This window comes from Lepidochelys kempii, chromosome 1 (genome assembly GCF_965140285.1).
Source record: "Lepidochelys kempii isolate rLepKem1 chromosome 1, rLepKem1.hap1, whole genome shotgun sequence".
NCBI lineage: Eukaryota > Metazoa > Chordata > Testudines > Cheloniidae > Lepidochelys > Lepidochelys kempii.
The window spans coordinates 310,611,044-310,629,961 of NC_136380.1; the positions used below are offsets into that span (position 1 = coordinate 310,611,044).

General features: G+C 42.9%; 1 protein-coding gene across 22 annotated transcripts in view; it reads right to left on the reverse strand.

The window, feature by feature from the left end:
* Positions 1 to 18,918, reverse strand: part of CADPS2 (calcium dependent secretion activator 2) — a 593,917-nt gene that overhangs the window by 476,382 nt on the left and 98,617 nt on the right. The window lies entirely within an intron of this gene.

Below are 18,918 nucleotides of genomic sequence, written 5' to 3' on the forward strand. Positions count from 1 at the left end.
AGGCTGAAAACTGAGTGACCTTCTGTAGCTCTTTGCAGTCTGCCTGGGACTTCACTATCTTGAGTAGTTTTGTATCATCTGCAGATTTTGCCACTTCAGATTCTTAAACCTTGGGTTGAGGGCTGTAGCTATCTTTAGAAATCTCACATTGGTACCTTCTTTGTGTTTTGTCAAATCTACAGTGAAAGTCTTCTTAAAACGAACAACATGTGCTGGGTTATCATCCGAGACTGCTATAACATGAAATATATGGCAGAATGCAGGTAAAACAGAGCACAGGACATAGAATTCTCCCCCAAGGAGTTCAGTCACAAATTTAATTAACGCTTTTTTTTTTTTTTTTTTTTTTTAAAGAGAGTGTCATCAGCATGGAAGAATGTCCTCTGGAATGGTGGCCAAAGCATGAAGGGGCATATGAATGTTTAGCATATCTGGCACGTGAATAACTTGCAACGCTGGCTACAAAACGGTAGTGCCATGCAAATGCCTGTTCTCACTTTCAGGTGACATTGTAATTAAGAAGTGGGCAGCATTATCTCCTGTAAATGTAAACAAACTTGTTTGTCTTAGCAATTGGCTGAACAAGGAGTGGACTTGTAGGCTCTGAAATTTTACATTGTTTTGTTTTTGAGTGCAGTTATGTAACAAAAAAAATCTACATTTGTAAATTGCACTTCACGACAAAGATTGCACAATAGTACTTGTATGAGGTGAATTGAAAAATACTATTTCTTTTATCATTTTTACAGTGCAAATATTTGTAAAAAAAATAGACACTTTAATTGCAATTACAGCACAGAATACAATGCATATGAAAAAGTAGAAAACAATCCAAAATATTTAATAAATTTCAATTGGTATTCTATTAACAGTGTGATTAAAACAGTGATTAATCGTGATTAACTTTCTACTCAAAGTTCATAATTAAAATATTCAAACACTGCTGACTGAAAGAAAGTCAGCCTTTTGACCCTTGCTTTGTTAAGCAAGTATGCAGCCATGGTTTGTTAAGTAACTAACACAAATACTTTGTAGTCCAAAAGATAATGCTTGCTAATGGATGTACTGTGCAGTGTACCACACTTATGTCACGCAGAATCATTTATTGCAGAAGTTTTTTTCTAACTATTGCCAACTTCTCGTTTAGCCAATACTGAAATATCCAAAACCTCACATGACAGTGCTAGAAATTACTAAACAACAATGACTGGCAAAATACTCAGCAGGAAAAAAAGGTTTCCATTTTGGACCACTTTCCTAAGAAGACAAAAAAAAATTACAATATTTAGATTTTGCGTGTTTCATTTAGGGCTTGCCTTTAACTGCCAAAGTTAGCTTGAGTTAGTACACTCGAGTTACTCCACTCAAGCTAGCCTACCTCAAGTGAGAGCAACCAACTGCAAAACACTGGAACAACACAGAGTGATTTGATTGATACCCAATTAATTGCTGCATCACCACATACTCACTAACTCCAGCATCAGCAGCTCAGTGTGGATTTCACAAGCCTGAGTGCTACAGATCCAGGTTTACAATGCAGTACAGACATACCCGCTGAGGTCCCTGGAGTTGCAACAGTGTAAATGAGAGAACAAAACTCTGCTCATCTTATTAATGTTGTGTATAATTTAAGGAATTTTACAAAGAACTTCTACCAGAGATAGTATAAATGAGAATTTTCAATTCCTTTACTGGAGATGAGGCTTAACAAGCTATAGCATGACAAGATTCCTCAAACTTTTAAACAGCCATATGCCTCTATGACTTGTATGCTGAAACCTGCAGCAATTTACTACAAAATTCACCTCCAAATTATATATAAAAGCTATTTGTTGTTCTGCAACAAAAAATGACAACACAAACTTAGCAAATATTGTATTGATTTCTAAATGGAACAAATCCGAAAAAAGAGTAGTGTATATAGAAAAGAGGGAGGAGCCAATTCAAAGCTGAGAACGATGCACACTTGGAAAAAAGGGTAAGCTAACTACAGAAAACTGACAATGATTACAGCTAGAAAAAATATTCACTGATTAGCAGCAGGATATAAACTTTAGTGGAAGTCTATGCAAACAAGGGCGGGGGGAGGGAAAGGGGGGCTTCATCTCAGACCACAAAGACTTTTGGAAAAGTTTGCAGCACATTTACATGTGTGTGTGATTATACAGTGCTTCACATGCTTCCCAACACAATACTTGCAGGTTTTTAATATCTCTAGCCTGTGTTTCAAATCACACCTACTACTCAGTAATACAAATATTTGTTTCACTTGACTCACTGGTATATCTGTAGTACCACAGAATCATAGAATATCAGAGTTGGAAGGGACCTCTGGAGGCCATCTAGTCCAACCCCTGCCCAGAGCAGGACCAATCCCAACTAAATCATCCCACCACGGCTTTGTCAAGCCTGACCTTAAAAACTTCTAAGGAAGGGGATTCCACCACCTCCCTAGGTAACGCATTCCAGCGTTTCACCACCCTCCTTGTGAAAAAGTTTTTCCTAATATCCAACCTACATCTCCCCCAATGCAACTTGAGACCATTACTCCTTGTCCTGTCATCTGCTATCACTAAGAATAGTCTAGATCCATCCTCTTTGGAATCCCCTTTCAGGTAGTTGAAAGCAGCTATCAAATCCCCCCTCATTCTTCTCTTCCGTAGACTAAACAATCCCAGTTCCCTCAGCCTCTCCTCATAAGTCATGTTTTCCAGACCCCTAATAATTTTTGTTGCCCTTCGCTGGACTCTCTCTAATTTCTCCACATCTTTCTTGTAGTGTGGTGCCCAAAACTGGACACAGTACTCCAGGTGAGGCCTCACCAATGTCGAATAGAGGGGAACAATCACGTCCCTCGATCTGCTGGCAATGCCCCTACATATACATCCCAAAATGCCATTGGCCTTCTTGGCAACAAGGGCACACTGTTGACTCATATCCAGCTTCTCGTCCACTGTCACCCCTAGGTCCTTCTCTGCAGAACTGCTGCCTAGCCATTCGGTCTCTAGTCTGTAGCGGTGCATTGGATTCTTCCGTCCTAAGTGCAGGACTCTGCACTTGTCCTTGTTGAACATCATCAGATTTCTTTTGGCCCAATCCTCCAATTTGTCTAGGTCCCTCTGTATCCTATCCCTACCCTCCAGCGTTATCTACCACTCCTCCCAGTTTAGTGTCATCCACAAACTTGCTGAAGGTGCAATCCACACCATCCTCCAGATCATTTATGAAGATATTGAAAAAAACCGGCCCCAGGACCGACCCTTGGGGCACTCCACTTGATACCGGCTGCCATCTAGACATGGAGCCATTGATCACTACCCGTTGAGCCCGACAATCTAGCCAACTTTCTACCCACCTTGTAGTGCATCCATCCAGCCCATACTTCTTTAACTTGCTGACAAGAATACTGTGGGAGACCATGTCAAAAGCTTTGCTAAAGTTGAGGAATAACATGTCCATTGCTTTCCCTTCATCCACAGAGCCAGTTATCTCATCATAGAAGGCGATTAGATTAGTCAGGCATGACTTTCCCTTGGTGAATCCATGCTGACTGTTCCTGATCACTTTCCTCTCCTCTAAGTGCTTCAGAATTGATTCCTTGTGGACATGCTCCATGATTTTTCCAGGGACTGAGGTGAGTCTGACCGGCCTGTAGTTCCCAGGATCCTCCTCCTTCCCTTTTTTAAAGATTGGCACTACATTAGCCTTTTTCAGTCTTCCGGGACTTCCCCGGATTGCCATGAGTTTTCAGAGATGATGGCCAATGGCTCTGCAATCACATCCGCCAATTCCTTTAGCACTCTTGGATGCAACGCATCCGGCCCCATGGACTTGTGCACGTCCAATTTTTCTAAATAGTCCCGAACCACTTCTTCCTTCACAGAGGGCTGGCCACCTCCTCCCCATGCTGTGCTGCCCAGTGCAGTAATCTGGGAGCTGACCTTTTGTTCGTGAAGATAGAGGCAAAAAAAAGCATTGAGTACATTAGCTTTTTCCACATCCTCTGTCACTAGGTTGACTCCCCCATTCAGTAAGGGGCCCACGCTTTCCTTGGCTTTCTTCTTGTTGCCAACATACCTGAAGAAACCCTTCTTGTTACTCTTAACATCCCTCGCTAGCTGCAACTCCAGGTGTGATTTAGCCTTCCTGATTTCATTCCTACATGCCCAAGCAATATTTATATACTCATCCCTGGTCATTTGTCCAAGCTTCCACTTCTTGTAAGCCTCTTTTTTGTGTTTAAGATCAGCAAGGATTTCACTGTTAAGCCAAGCTGGTCGCCTGCCATATTTACTATTCTTTCTACACATCGGGATGGTTTGTCCCTGTAACCACAATAAGGATTCTTTAAAATACAGCCAGCTCTCCTGGACTCCTTTCCCCGTCATGTTATTCTCCCAGGGGATCCTGCCCATCAGTTCCCGGAGAGAGTCAAACTCTGCTTTTCTGAAGTCCAGGGTCCGTATTCTGCTGTTTTCCTTTCTTCCCTACCACATCCTAAAGATATCCATATCATGAGTTGACAAATGTGTCTGATCCTAATACTTTATATTTTACTTCACAAACGTTAACTGATTCAGGCCTCCTGGTTTTTATTTCTTTCCTAGGGAAGACAACCATCATCCCTCATCTAATGTTATGCATTTCTTAGGTCAAAGTTTTTCCTACAGAAATTGAAAGAAGCTGAGACAGCGGAAAATACAAAGCACACCTGATGATGTGAGTTTTTATCTGAATGTATGCATTTATTATGCAGGGGATTAAAGATAACTAACCATTTCCCTAGTCGGACAACGTAGCACTGCTAGGAAAATAGCTAATCCATTCTAGGGAATATTCATCTGTCTGCTATTAGAATATGAGGGTTGTCTGCCAGAGCAATTATGAAAATGTTTTTCCTGCTTACAGACTGTATTCTATGTGATTTACCTGTATATTACCGACATATCAACCAGAAAATTATGGATGAAATACTGCAACATGAATTTATTTCTGGCTTTCTCAGCTCTGATGTTCCTAGTTTAAAATACTGGATTGCCTTTTAATTTTTTTAAACAATGAATAGAAAAAAGCAAGTTATAAATATTCTAGACAATAGTTTGAGAGGGAAGAGTAACATTTGAGGACTGTTAGATTGTACTTAAATTACTTGCATTTCACTGTGGAATTTTGAGGTTTGAGGAAATAAAAAAACTACTGCCAACGTGACAGAAAATAATTTCAAATGGAAAATTACAACAGACTGCACATAGCACCCAGAGAATGACTACACGTTAAGCATATTTTAATAGATCTAACTGATTTGACTTGTAGAGATGCAATTGGGCCAGCTGCCAAAAAAACCAAACATTTTTATTGTCCCATACTGTTGAAGGTTTCCTCAGTCACAGTACACACCTCAGGCTACTGAGATTGCTGTATGCTCCCCCTCCCCGTCTGTCTTTTCTGTTGTTCATTTTGAAGACCCTCATTAGCATATACTAATGAACATACTCGAAAGATTATTTTTTTAACTATAACAGAAAGAGGGGGTGAGGAGAAGCACTCAGCAAAGGGGGGGAAGAGATAAATGAAAGGAACATAAGGTGAAAGTGAGATTCAGCAAAATTAAAGGTTTTATTGCTGTTTTTATTACATCCTTCCCCTCACTCAGGCAGTATAGAGATGCACTCTTAAACCTTTGCACTTTAATAAATGAATGGCCTGATGCTTCTTTACATGTGTTATTTTTACATCAGTGCTTGAAACTTGTGGGGATTTCTTCCAGTTTCTGCCAGGAAAGTGAGGTCTCCTCCAACCATATGAGTGGCAAGATGTTTGACCCCCCAAAACTGAAAATCTGGGGAAGATCTGCCAGAGGCACTGTGATCCTGCTCAGACTCTGCTGCCAAAGAGTCCCATGGGCTGCTGCCCCAAGGAATAAAGGGGTTCCATGTCAATCAACAGTTTAAGTGGCACAGAGGGGAGGAGAGGATGGATGGAACTATGTAGCAAAGCGTGGCTATATGCCCCGTACACTTCTGGAGAGGTCACCATCTCTTCAAAAGGCAGCTTTTAAAGTCATCCAACCACCTCTTCAATCCCCTTCATTGGCTTCCTCTCACTTTCCACAGCAAATTTAAGCTCCTCTGTCCTTTCTTTCAAGAATTTATACAAACTGGCCCAAAGGTATCTTTCTGTTATCCCTGTCCCCTTTACTCTGCACAAGCCGCATACCTACTCCTCTCCTTAATCTTGCTCTCACATGTGGACCATCTCCTTTTTACCTGGTCTGCCATGCTCCCTTACGCTCCACCTTAAAACAGTTCTTTTTGAGTTCGTAGTTCTACTCAGAATTACTAAACTAGGTGATTGAAAAGTCTTTACTCCCACACCCCCAAACAAAAATCCAAGAATTAATGAGACATGCAATAAACTTCAGAGTCAGTGTTTTTGTCACATCCCACCCACCTGCTTCAGTTGTACACTGTCTGCTTCAATTTTAAGATCCTGAAAGAATGGACTGTCGTCATGATTCTCTGTACTGTGCCCACACTGTAAATGTTACACATATAATCAACAATAGTAACCACTGCTTCACAGCTGAACTCCAGCTATTCTGGGCTTCAGTTTATTTATTCTGCAAGAGGCAGAGTCAAGATAAGGGAGGAACAAATTTCCTGGAAAGAGGATTAGCCACCTTGAAGTTTAATTCTTATTATATAAAGTTTTGCTGTAAAACTTGATATCCAGTAAATGAGCAATTTACTTTTTTTAAAATGATTATTATTACTCTTTATACCTTGTCTTTTAGTCAGAAAATATCAAGGGAGGAAAACACATCTTTAGAAAGCATAGCTGAACATCTTTCTTTTTTTATCCAAGTTACATTACTAATTTTACATTGCATAGACATGTTAGTACAAATAGAGCTAGTTTCATTGCATAACATCTTCTATTTAAAAAAAATGTAAAAAGTTTTCAGCTGCTACATTTTAAAAACTCTTTAATAAACTAAACTCCTTTACTAAAATACAGTTTTATAAAGAAATCAATTTAAATTTGTTTAAACAAATACTCTAATGTAGAATTTATTTTAAAACTATCCATCCCATTTCAAAGCCTTCACAATCTAACATCATTCTGTATCTGAAAACCTTGAGGCATTCCTACCTCATGTCCAGTTACCAATGTCTGCCAACATTTTCACCAAATTACAAAGTAAGGCTTTGAGGGATCATACCCTAAGTTTATATCAACAACTCTTTTTGGACATTCTGATTTGCTTCTAATTGGCTGTGTAGGAGGAGCAGATCAATACATCCCCCCCAAAATGCTGAAGCTGCAGGTATCCAAAGGCATAAATCATAGCACAAAAAACTAACTGACACAAAAGTAATATGGATTTCTGAATTTTAAAATGCTAGCCATCTCTCTCTCGCTCGCGTACACACACAAAATTATATGGTATAAACATATGCTATGGCTAATTCTGTACATCCGAAATTTTGAAAACCAAAGACCTGGCAAGATGAAAATAATCTTCTGAAACACTGCCATCTTGTGGCAAATTTAGACAGACATATTAAAGAAACAGCAATTATACTATACATTTGCAAGACTCAAAACTGTACTTAATACAACTTGTAAGTGTCTATGAATTTGTGGCCTGTATTATCATCACACAGTATTACTTAATCTCCATTCCCAAACACCAAGTAAAAAAAAAAAATCAGAATATTTTCTCACCGCTAGCACATGGATTTTTGCAGAAGAAAATAAATGGAAATGTGTGTTCTTGCTCTATTTAGAGCTACAGACAATATTTCTTTTTAATTTTGACTGAAAAGAACAGCAAAAAGACAACTTTCCTCAATAGTTACAGTATGTGTACTATTCTTGTAACATTTTAACATAGGTGGGGCTGGTAGCACCACTTATTTATGTTCCTTGACACTTCCCATTAGAAAACCAATTTTTCAGTCACTTATAGATTCATGTTTGGGCTGAAGTTGTCCATGTTGAGTGTCTGTCTCAGGCTGATTTTTTTTTTTCCCAAAAAATTTCAGCCCAAACAGTTCAGCCATTTCCAAGACCTAGAGTAGGAAACAAAGACATTGTTTTGCCAGCTTTAAATTCTGGTGACCTTTTATTTGAAAAGCTTTACCATCCCCATGCTTTGGATCCGGGACTTGAAATTTGGCAGTGGGTGACCTTTGTGTCAGGAATATGCCTTTTGCCAACCCTGTGGAAATCAGCCCAAATTTAACCAAACCTTTAGGGGAAAAAAAATCAAGACACAGTTTACAGATGCCTAGAGACTTAGGGTATGTCTACAGTACGAAATTATTCTATTTGAATTTTCGGAAGCGATTTTATACATTCAGCCTTGTGTTTCCCCAACTAAAGCGCATGAATTCAGCAGAGTGTATCCACAGTACCAAGGCAAGCATCGAATGTCAGAGCAGTGCACTGTGGGTAGCTATCCCACAGTTCCTGCAGTCCCCGCCGCTCACTGGAATTCTGGGTTAAGCTCCCAGTGCAACATGGGGCAAAAACATTCTTGCGAGTGTTTCTGGGTGTGTGTCGTCAGTCACTCCTCCCACCATGAAAGCTACGGAAGACAAACGTTTTGTGCCTTTTTGGCATGCAGACGCCATACTGCTTTCAGCAGACTGTGCAAAAGGGTGCACCGCTTCTCTCCTGGTACTATGAATCCACCTCGCATTTCCTCTCATCTTTCTATGTAATCTCATAATTATCTACTCTTTCTCTTCCTCATCGACCGCTTCCGCCACCAACTCTGCTCTCCCGCTCTTGCCGCGCTACTGAGCTTCTCCATGTTGTCTGTCCTGGACTCCCGCCTCCATGAAAGCTACAGAAGACAACCATTTCCCGCCTTTTTTCAGCTATCGTGAACCAAACCGCACCTCTTCTGCTGCCACTCTGCTCTCCTATGTTTCGTGTCCTTTTTCCAGGATTACCTGTGCCATAGCGCGGAAAGCATGGAGTCCGCTCAGATCTCCACTGCAGTTTTGACCATTGTAAATACCTCATGCATTATCCAGCAGCATGTGCAGTACCTGCAAAACTGGGCGAGGAAGTGACGACAGCGCGATTACGATAGCGATGAGGACATGGACACAGACGTTACTAGAAGCATGGCATGCGACGATTGGGAGATCATAGTGGTGTTGGGCTAGTTTCATGCCATGGAACGCCGATTCTGGGCCCGGGAAACGAGCACAGACTGGTGGGACCGCATACTGTTGCGGGTATTGGATGAGTCCCAGTGGCTGCAAAACTTTCGTATGTGTAGGGCCACTTTCATGGAACTTTGTGACTTGCTGTCCCCTGCCCTGAAGCGCAAAGACACCAAAATAAGAACAGCCCTCACAACTGAGAAGCGAGTGGCCATAGCCCTGTGGAAGCTCGCAACGCCCGACAGCTACCGGTCAGTCAGGAATCAGTTTGGAGTGGGCAAATCTACTGTGTGGGCTGCTGTGCTGCAAGTAGCCAACGCAATCATTGACCAGCTGCTATCAAGGGTAGTGACTTTGGGAAATGTGCAGACCATTGTGGATAGCTTTAATGTGCTGGGGTTCCCTAACTGCGGCGGGGTGATAGACTGAACGCATATCCCTATCTTGGCTCCAAAACACCGGGGCGGCCAGTACATAAACCGCAAGGGGTACTTTCAATGGTGCTGCAAGTTCTGGTGGATCACAAGGGACGTTTCACCAACATCAACATGGGATCGCTCGGAAAGGTGCATGATGCTCACATCTTCAGGAACTCTGGTCTGTTTGAAGAGCTGCAGGAAGGGACTTACTTCCCAGACCAGAAAATTACTGTTGGGGATGTTGAAATGCCAATGGTAATCCTCGGGGACCCAGCCTACCCCTTAATGCAACGGCTCATGAAACCGTACACAGGCACCCTGGACAGTAGTAAGGAGCAGTTCAGCTATCGGCTGAGCAAATACAGAATGGTGGTAGAATGTGCTTTTGGACATTTGAAAGTGTGCTGGCGCAGTTTACTGACTCGGTTAGATCTCAGCACAATCAATATTCCAGTTGTAATTGCTGCTTGTTGTGTCTCAACATCTGTGAGAGTAAGGGGGAGACGTTTATGGCGGGTGGGAGGTTAAGGCAACTTACCTGGTGGCCAATTTCGCACAACCAGACAACAGGGCCATTAGAAGAGCGCAACAGGGAGCGCTGTGCATCAGAGAAGCTTTGAAAGCCGGTTTCATGACAGGCCAGGGTACAGTGTGACAGTTGTGTTTGTTTCTCTTAAAGTTACCTGCCCCCTATATATATGAAAGGAAATAAAGTCACAATTGTTTAAAAACCATTCTTTATTATTTCTTGCACAACACATTGAGAGAAATCAGAAGGTAGACCAGGGGAGGAGGGTGTACTTGGGAGGAGGGTGGAGGAGGAGAGAAGGACGGACAAATCCAGAAACCAAATCAAAATTTCGGATATGCCAGCTTTCTGCTGCTTGTGCAATCCTCTGGGGTTGAGTGTGTGGGTCCCCGTAGCCCTCCCCCACATCCCATGTTCTTGGGCGTCTAGGTGAGGAGGCTATGGAACTTGGGGAGAAGGGAGGGCAGTTATACAGGGGCTACAGCGGCAGTCTGTGGTCTTGCTGCCTTTCCTGCATTAGATACACCATACAGCAGAGCATGTCAGTTTGCTCCCCCATAAGCTTGACCACAGCATCCTGCCTGCTCTCATTGCATAAGTCCCTCCTCTCTTCATTTTCATTTAACGCTTTACGGCACTCCACAACTGTTTGTCTCCACACATTCAGCTGGTCCCTATCAGTGCGGGAGGACTGCATGAGCTTGGCAAACATGTCATCCCGAGTTCATTTTTTTCGCCTTCTAATCTGGACCACCCTCCGGGACGCAGTAGATAGGGGCCATGTTGAAACATTTGCACCTGCGGGAGGAGAAAAAGGGAGGGTAGTATTTTAAAAGATACATTTTAGAGAACAAAGGGGACACTTTCTCAGTGAAACAGGCAATTCACAGTAAACAGCACATGTTCTTTCTGCACAAGGTCGCATTTTGCCTCTTATACTGTAGTGCCTGCCACTTCAGTGTGAGTAAGCCATCACACGTGGCCGAGCAACAGAATTCAGCTTGCAGTCAGCCATGGTAAGCCTTAGGGGCATGTGGGGTTCTGCTTCTTCCGCATTCACTTCAATGCTTTCAAACTGCCAGGCCCCCTTTCCCATAGCAAGCAATGCCTGGTGGGTTTGCCATATAAAAGGAGGGCCTGCAGGCTCTCTGGGATGATCGCTTCACAACCGCCCACCCTCACCCCACCCCACCCACACACACCGATCGTATGGCTCTGATGAGGCTCTGAGCAGGGATGCGCCCTTTAAACTAAACGCGAACAGCCCAGCATGGCTGGGTTTCCCCTCACCCCTCCCCCCGCACTGTGTGGCTCCGATCAGGCTCTCACTCACCAGAAGTGCCTTCTCCAGGGTCATGGTCCGGGAGCTCACATTGGGAGTGGGGGGAGGTATTGGGTCCAGCGTTAAGAATAGTTCCTGGCTAGGGGGGAAAACGGATTCCCCCACTTGCCGCCTGTGCACTGTCCTCCTCTTCCTCTTTATCCTCCAATAACTCATCCTCCTCGTTCGATGCAACTCCCCCCTTGCAGGTGTCCATGGACAGTGGTGGGGTATTGGTGGCATCACTCCCCATAATTGCATGCAGCTCACGGTAGAAGCAGCATGTATGGGGCTGTGACCCAGAGCGCCCGTTCACCTCCCTGGCTTTTTGGTACATTTGCCTGAGCTCCTTGATTTTTGTACGACACTGTTCTGTGTCTCTGGAGTAGCCTCTTTCCGTCATGGCCCTGGAAACTTTAACGTATGTATTTGCATTTCTTTTTTTGGAACGTAGTTCTGCCATAACAGATTCGTCTCCCCAACATGCAATGAGATCCAGTACCTCACATTTGGACCATGCTGGAGCCTGTTTGCGAATCCGGGACTGCGTGGTCTCTTGTGATGGTGGACTCTGCATGGTCACCTATGATGGTGGAGTCTGCTGATAGTCACCTGTGCTGATGGTGACCAAACAGGAAATGAAATTCAAAAGTTCCCGGGGCTTTTACTGCCTACCTGGCTAGTGCATCGGAGTTGAGAGTGTTGTCCAGAGTGGTCACAAGGGAGCATTCTGGGATAGCTCCCGGAGGCCAATAACGTCTAATTGCGTCCACAGTACCTGTAACCCGAACTGCGATCTCAATTTTAGCGCTACTCCACTTGCTGAGGTGGAGTACAGAAATCGGATTAAAGAGTCCTTTAAGAATTGGATTCATGTGCACAGAATCAGTTTTATTTCGAATTAACTTGGCTAATTCCAAAATAACCACGTACTGTAGACCAGGCCTTAGATTTTAGCAGATAAATTCCCCCAAAGATTCCCTCCACACTATGGATGCTCCAAACCTGGGGCTGAGCAGGACTTTCCTTGCAATGGCAGTTCTAGGTTGCTGTGGACCATGTCTGGTCCAGGCACCTGTACTGAGAGAGGGAGACAGTCTCTCCTGTACTCTCAGTGACACCCCCATATACACATACTTCTCTAGGGAACCAAGACAGGGTGAAGGAGGAACCTGCCTGATGTGAATGCAGAGGGGACAAGGGTTGGACCTGTAGAGGGATGTGGCAGAGTAGATTGGGACAAGAAGCTGGTGGGAGGGAAGGAACAGGTTGAGATCAGAGGGGTGAGACTGACTGAGCAAGGAGATTGGGATCTGGGAGCCAAGGAGGGAAACAGGTCCCAGGGAACAGTGGGGAGTGGGGACAGATATGAGATCAGATGAGGAGTCATGAAGGAGATTCGGACAAACTGGGCAATGAGACTAGAACTGAGATACAGTGCGGCAGGGTAAGGAGGCAAAGAGGAACAGGAGACCTATCTGATGAGAAGCTGGGGGAAGTGGGAGAGAACGAGCAATGGTTGGGAAAAGAGACTAGGACAAGGAGTCAGGAGGAGTGGGGGTACTGATACTGGAGAAGGCATCCAGGGAGGAAGATTATTACTGGGAGCCAGTGGGGATGAGGAGTATTGGCAAAGTGGCTACCAGAGGGCAGACGGGGGGTGGGGTGGAGGGCAGGAGAGACACAGATTGAATGAGGAGCATGTGATGTGAGGGTGCAGAGGGATTGGGAACAGCCAGACATTAAGACTGGGAGAATGTTGAGGGAGAGGGAAGGCTGGGGCAGGGAATTTGAAGGCATGAGATTAAGACTTGCTGGGGAAGAAGACTGGGATGAGAAGCCTAACGAGTGTAGATTGAGACCAGCTAGGTGAAGAGACCAGACTCGGACATGCTGGAGACAATAGGGATAGAAGGGTCAAGCTTGGAGTGAGTGCCCAGAAGAATCTGTCCACTAGAATACATTCCCTTCCAGAGTCTAGAATGGAACCCAAGTGTGAAGGTTCCTTCCCCACTCTGAACTCTAGGGTACAGATGTGGGGACCTGCATGAAAACCTCCTAAGCTTACTTTTACCAGCTTAGGTTAAAACTTCCCCAAGGTACAAATTAATTTTATCCTTTGCCCTTGGAATTTCCACTGCCACCACCAAACTTTAACTGGGTTTACTGGGAAACGTAGTTTGGACACGTCTTTCCCCCAAAATCCTCCCAACCCTTGCACCCCACTTCCTGGGGAAGGTTTGGTAAAAATCCTCACCAATTTGCATAGGTGACCACAGACCCAAACCCTTGGATCTGAGAACAATGAAAAAACATTCAGTTTTCTTACAAGAAAACTTTTAATAGAAGTAAAGGAATCCCCTCTGTAAAATCAGGATGGTAGATACCTTACAGGGTAATTAGATTCAAAACATAGAGAATCCCTCTAGGCAAAACCTTCAGTTACAAAAAAGACACACAGACAGGAATAGTCATTCTATTCAGCACAGTTCTTTTCTCAGCCATTGAAAGAAATCAATCTAACACATACCTAGCTAGATTACTTACTAAAAGTTCTAAGACTCCATTCCTGTTCTATCCCCGGCAAAAGCAGCACACAGACAGACACAGACCCTTTGTTTCTCTCCCTCCTCCCAGCTTTTGAAAGTATCTTGTCTCCTCATTGGTCATTTTGGTCAGGTGCCAGCGAGGTTACCTTTAGCTTCTTAACCCTTTACAGGTGAGAGGATTTTTCCTCTGGCCAGGAGGGATTTTAAAGGGGTTTACCCTTCCCTTTATATTTATGACACCAAGTCTCATGATTCCTTTGATACCAGCAAATATCTTTGAAGCCCACGGGCATGGTCTCCCATTCTCCTCTAATGCTGGTCCACACAGAGGATGACAACCTACTATTGCTATCTCTTACTCCATCAACTCAAGCGGCAGAAGTTTGTGTCAGGCATCTAAAGGGTCCAACCGAGGTGATGACCCACATCAGTGTCAAGATGTTGCAACAAGATGGATTTTTTTTTCAGTTATTTGTATTACAATAGCTCCCAAGATTGGTCACAAACCAGGACCCCATTGTGCCAGTTGCTGTACAAACACAGAACAAATACGGTCCCTGAAAAACATAGGAAATTGCACACACAAAATCTGCATTAAAAGTACATAGAAGTTGGAAAGTCAAGCGCTCAAAAGTTAAAAAATGCCAGAGTTAAGGTTGCTTGGGCACTCTTAATTTAGTCTCCTTGTCTGCAGTCTTCGGTTACACGCTCACAAACTATTTTCTCCAACTTGGTTTTGTTTGGCTTTATTTTGTAAAGAGTTAATTGATTCCAATTTAAAATCAAGGAATGGAGGGACCCTCCTGCTGATTTTGAAGGGCAGGACAGGATAATGCCCCGGAACAACCATTTTAAGGGGAATACTGTATATGGAATCTAATATTCCCTCTCCTGTATCAGACCAATATAGGGAACATTGTCCCACACTTCAGCAGTGATCATGCAAAGGATCATACTCCGATATTAATCATGCTCTGATCTTTAAAAAAATGTCTGTCCTTTACTTTTTACATGATTTTTTAAATGTATTTCTTTGAAATATTATCCTAAAGTGCTAATGGAAAGATACAGACACACTCAGAAACCAGCTGATTGATTACAAAAGGCATCACCTCAAGTTCAAGTAGTGAAGACTTCACTACAACTACTACCTACAGGCAATACCATGCTTGCTGCCTGGTTTCTTTAGCTCTCTTTCACCTACTGCTCAGAGAATGAGACAGGAAACTCCTCTCTCCCAGACAATTGCCTGAATTACCCCACTCATTCCATCATGGAGTTCCTGCCTTCTATCCTGCCAGCCTCCCTTTCAAAAAGAGGAAAAACAGGCCATAGAATCATAGAATATCAGGGTTGGAGGGGACCTCAGGAAGTCATCTAGTCCAACTCCCTGCTCAAAGCAGGACCAATCACCAATTAAATCATCCCAGCCAGGGCTTTGTCAAGCCTGACCTTAAAAACCTCTAAGGAAGAAGATTCTACCACCTCCCTAGGTAACGCATTCCAGGGTTTCACCACCCTCCTAGTGAAAAAGTTTTTCCTAATATCCAACCTAAACCTCCCCCACTGCAACTTGAGACCATTACTCCTTGACCTGTCCTCTTCTACCACTGAGAATAGTCTAGAACCATCCTCTCTGGAACCACCTCTCAGGTAGTTGAAAGCAGCTATCAAATCCCCCCTCATTCTTCTCTTCTGCAGACTAAACAATCCCAGTTCCCTCAGCCTCGCCTCATAACTCATGTGTTCCAGACCCCTAATCATTTTTGTTGCCCTTCGCTAGACTCTCTCCAATTTATCCACATCCTTCTTGTAGTGTGGGGCCCAAAACTGGACACAGTACTCCAGATGAGGCCTCACCAATGTCAAATAGAGGAGGACAATCACGTCCCTCGATCTGCTCGCTATGCCCCTACTTATACATCCCAAAATGCCATTGGCCTTCTTGGCAACAAGGGCACACTGCTGACTCATACCCAGCTTCTCGTCCACTGTCACCCCTAGGTCCTTTTCCGCAGAACTGCTGCCTAGCCATTCGGTCTCTAGTCTGTAGCTGTGCATTGGGTTTTTCCGTCCTAAGTGCAGGACCCTGTACTTATCCTTATTGAACCTCATCAGATTTCTTTTGGCCCAATCCTCCAATTTGTCTATGTCCCTCTGTATCCTATCCCTCCCCTCCAGCGTATCTACCACTCCTCCCAGTTTAGTATCATCCGCAAATTTGCTGAGAGTGCAATCCACACCATCCTCCAGATCATTTATGAAGATATTGAACAAAACCGGCCCCAGGACCGACCCCTGGGGCACTCCACTTGACACCGGCTGCCAACTAGACATTCATCTAGAGAAGTCTGGAGATAAATTTGAGATGGGAGGGACAGGCAGTAGAAACAAAAGTGAAACTGTTTGAGCAGCATATTCCAGAAGTTTTGAGGTCTTTCTGAGTGTAGCCTTCACTGATTTGAGCTCTACGATACCATTCTCTCACTAGAAGGGAAAACCTGTAATGGCAGCAGGCCATAAGAGAGACCCAGTTTGGGAATATTTTAATGAAGTTCCTCTACCTAAAATAATATGTATTAAGATTATAACAACCAACAAGAATGCACTTTTATGTAGAAATCTGTGATTAAATCAATTCTTCCTGACTAGTGATTTAAATCATCATTTAAATCCATTTGATTTAAAACAAATCCATCCTGTATAATAGCATAAGATTTATGTCTTTTCCTTGCTTTAAGTGCTTAGGTTTTGTAAATGATTTGACAGGTAAATATATTGCTATCACGTGCCTATTTTAACTGTGGTTTAAAAAAAAAACCTCAAAGAACATTGGGTTTGGAATAACATTAAAGGCTGCCAGTCAAATATCACCATCACATATCTATTTAGTCATGCAGGATGCAATAATTTAGCAAATTTTAAAGAAATACTAGATTTTAACAACTTGATCTAATGTTTAATGTGAGTATCTAAATGTTTTTACATTAGTGTTGTTCCACAGACAATTCAACATGGATGACTATGAAGTGCCACCTATTCTCCTACTGCTCTGCCACCCTGTTCCACTGTCAAATAATTAGACATTCAATCCCATATCTAGGGCACCTCTCTACAACATGGAAGACATTTTGTCAAACCCTCCAAGAGATATACCCAGGATTCTCAACAGCAGCACTCAGAAATGCCACTGGTAGAGACAAAGGTTTTTATTTATTTATTTTTTAAACAGATCTTTAGATTCCGCAGTTAGCAGAAGCCACAAGTGGTATGTGTAATAACAGTTGAACTTGCAGAGAAAGAATTGCTTCTTCAGTGCCCTCTAGCAGCCAATTTATAAAGCAATGAAGACAGTCTCATAAAATACCAGGTTTCAGAGTAGCAGCCGTGTTAGTCTGTATCCGCAAAAAGAAAAGGAGTACTTCTGGCACCTTGTTAGTCTCTAAGGTGCCATAAAATACCAGGTAATTCATATTCATTGGGGGCAGCAGAGGAGGTTATGAGGAGGATAGAAACTAAGATTTTACAAAGGGAGAAAAAGCATTCTGAGAAGCAGGCCCTACCAACTGCTGGACAAGGGTACAACCAGGAAATAAGGAACTCAAGGGAACGTGATATGAACGGTCTTTCTGGTTGTTTGATAGGGTATTTATATTTTTAAAGAATCTCTTCCTTGTCTCCCTGCAAAACTCCTACATAAATGAAATGCTGATTTCATAGTGTGAGGTCGTGAAAGTGTCTTGAAACTAGCTTTTGTGCACATGTGCCATCTCCTCATGAATAAGAAAGGTAAAACTTAAGGAAATGTATAGGTGTAGTATGATGGTCTTCAGTTTTTCTTAGGTTGTGAGTCCATGTTCAGTCTTGGGAAGAAATACTGTGTGTTTTTGAATTAGGTAAGGTTATTGTAGAGACAATGGTCTTCAAAAAGACACACTGTGGCAAGCAGCAGGAGAGTTTGCTCTCTGCCTTCATCTCTAATTGGAGACATTCTCAAGGCAGAATTGCTGTCTGGGAATCAGGCATCAGTGTTGGGCTGAGATTCCTGAAAGAAGAATTGCCTGGATTCTGTTTGACCATTCCAGGACTGGTGTGTGAGAGTGTGAGTGTAACTACAGTCACGGGAGGGAGGGGGATAATTGTGAGAAAGGGCTAAATTTCCACCTTTCTAAGGGCTAGGGGTTTGGCTAAAAAAAATAGTTATCAGAAGCTGGAACCCGGTGTTTGGGAACAGTTGTATCTTAGCTTGCATTTGTTTGTTTCTACAATAAGAACAGAGATGCTTCTGGGAATGTCACTATATCATGTACCATCACTATATCAAAGCTGTCCTTTTAAATATTCTTTATCTGCTGTAACTATTACAGTGCCAGTGCTACATAGACTCATGGCAGCATGGCTGAGTTTGTTTTTTGGTCTGTAGAAGTGAGCAGAAGAGGGGTCCCCTGCACAAAAATCATTTGGTTGCTGCAGAGCAAGATCAGAAAATGAATATGAGAAGTTCTCCTGGGCACTTAGGAGCGCAGGGAATCAGATTTACTAGTTCTATTAACCTAATCCTTTATGACGTCAGTTTCCATGCATTGACCTTTAGACTATTTTTCATAAAGAATTGTTTCAACTGGGATTTATGAAAATACATTGACATTAAACACAGAAACATTCTCTACCAAAAAAAGAAAAAGTTGTTTGCCAGCACAAAGAATAGGGGCGGAAACATAGAAACTCATACTAAACATACATCACAGAAGCTATACAACAGTGTATGTGTTACTATCAGTGTGGTACAACAAAAAGGAAACTATTAAATAAATGTGGTTACGTCTAGCTTAAGTCATGGCCATATTGTTTAGAAAATCTAAACTGTCTGCTATCAGATCAGCACGCTGGGAAAAAATCCTGTAAAAGTGTGACTCAG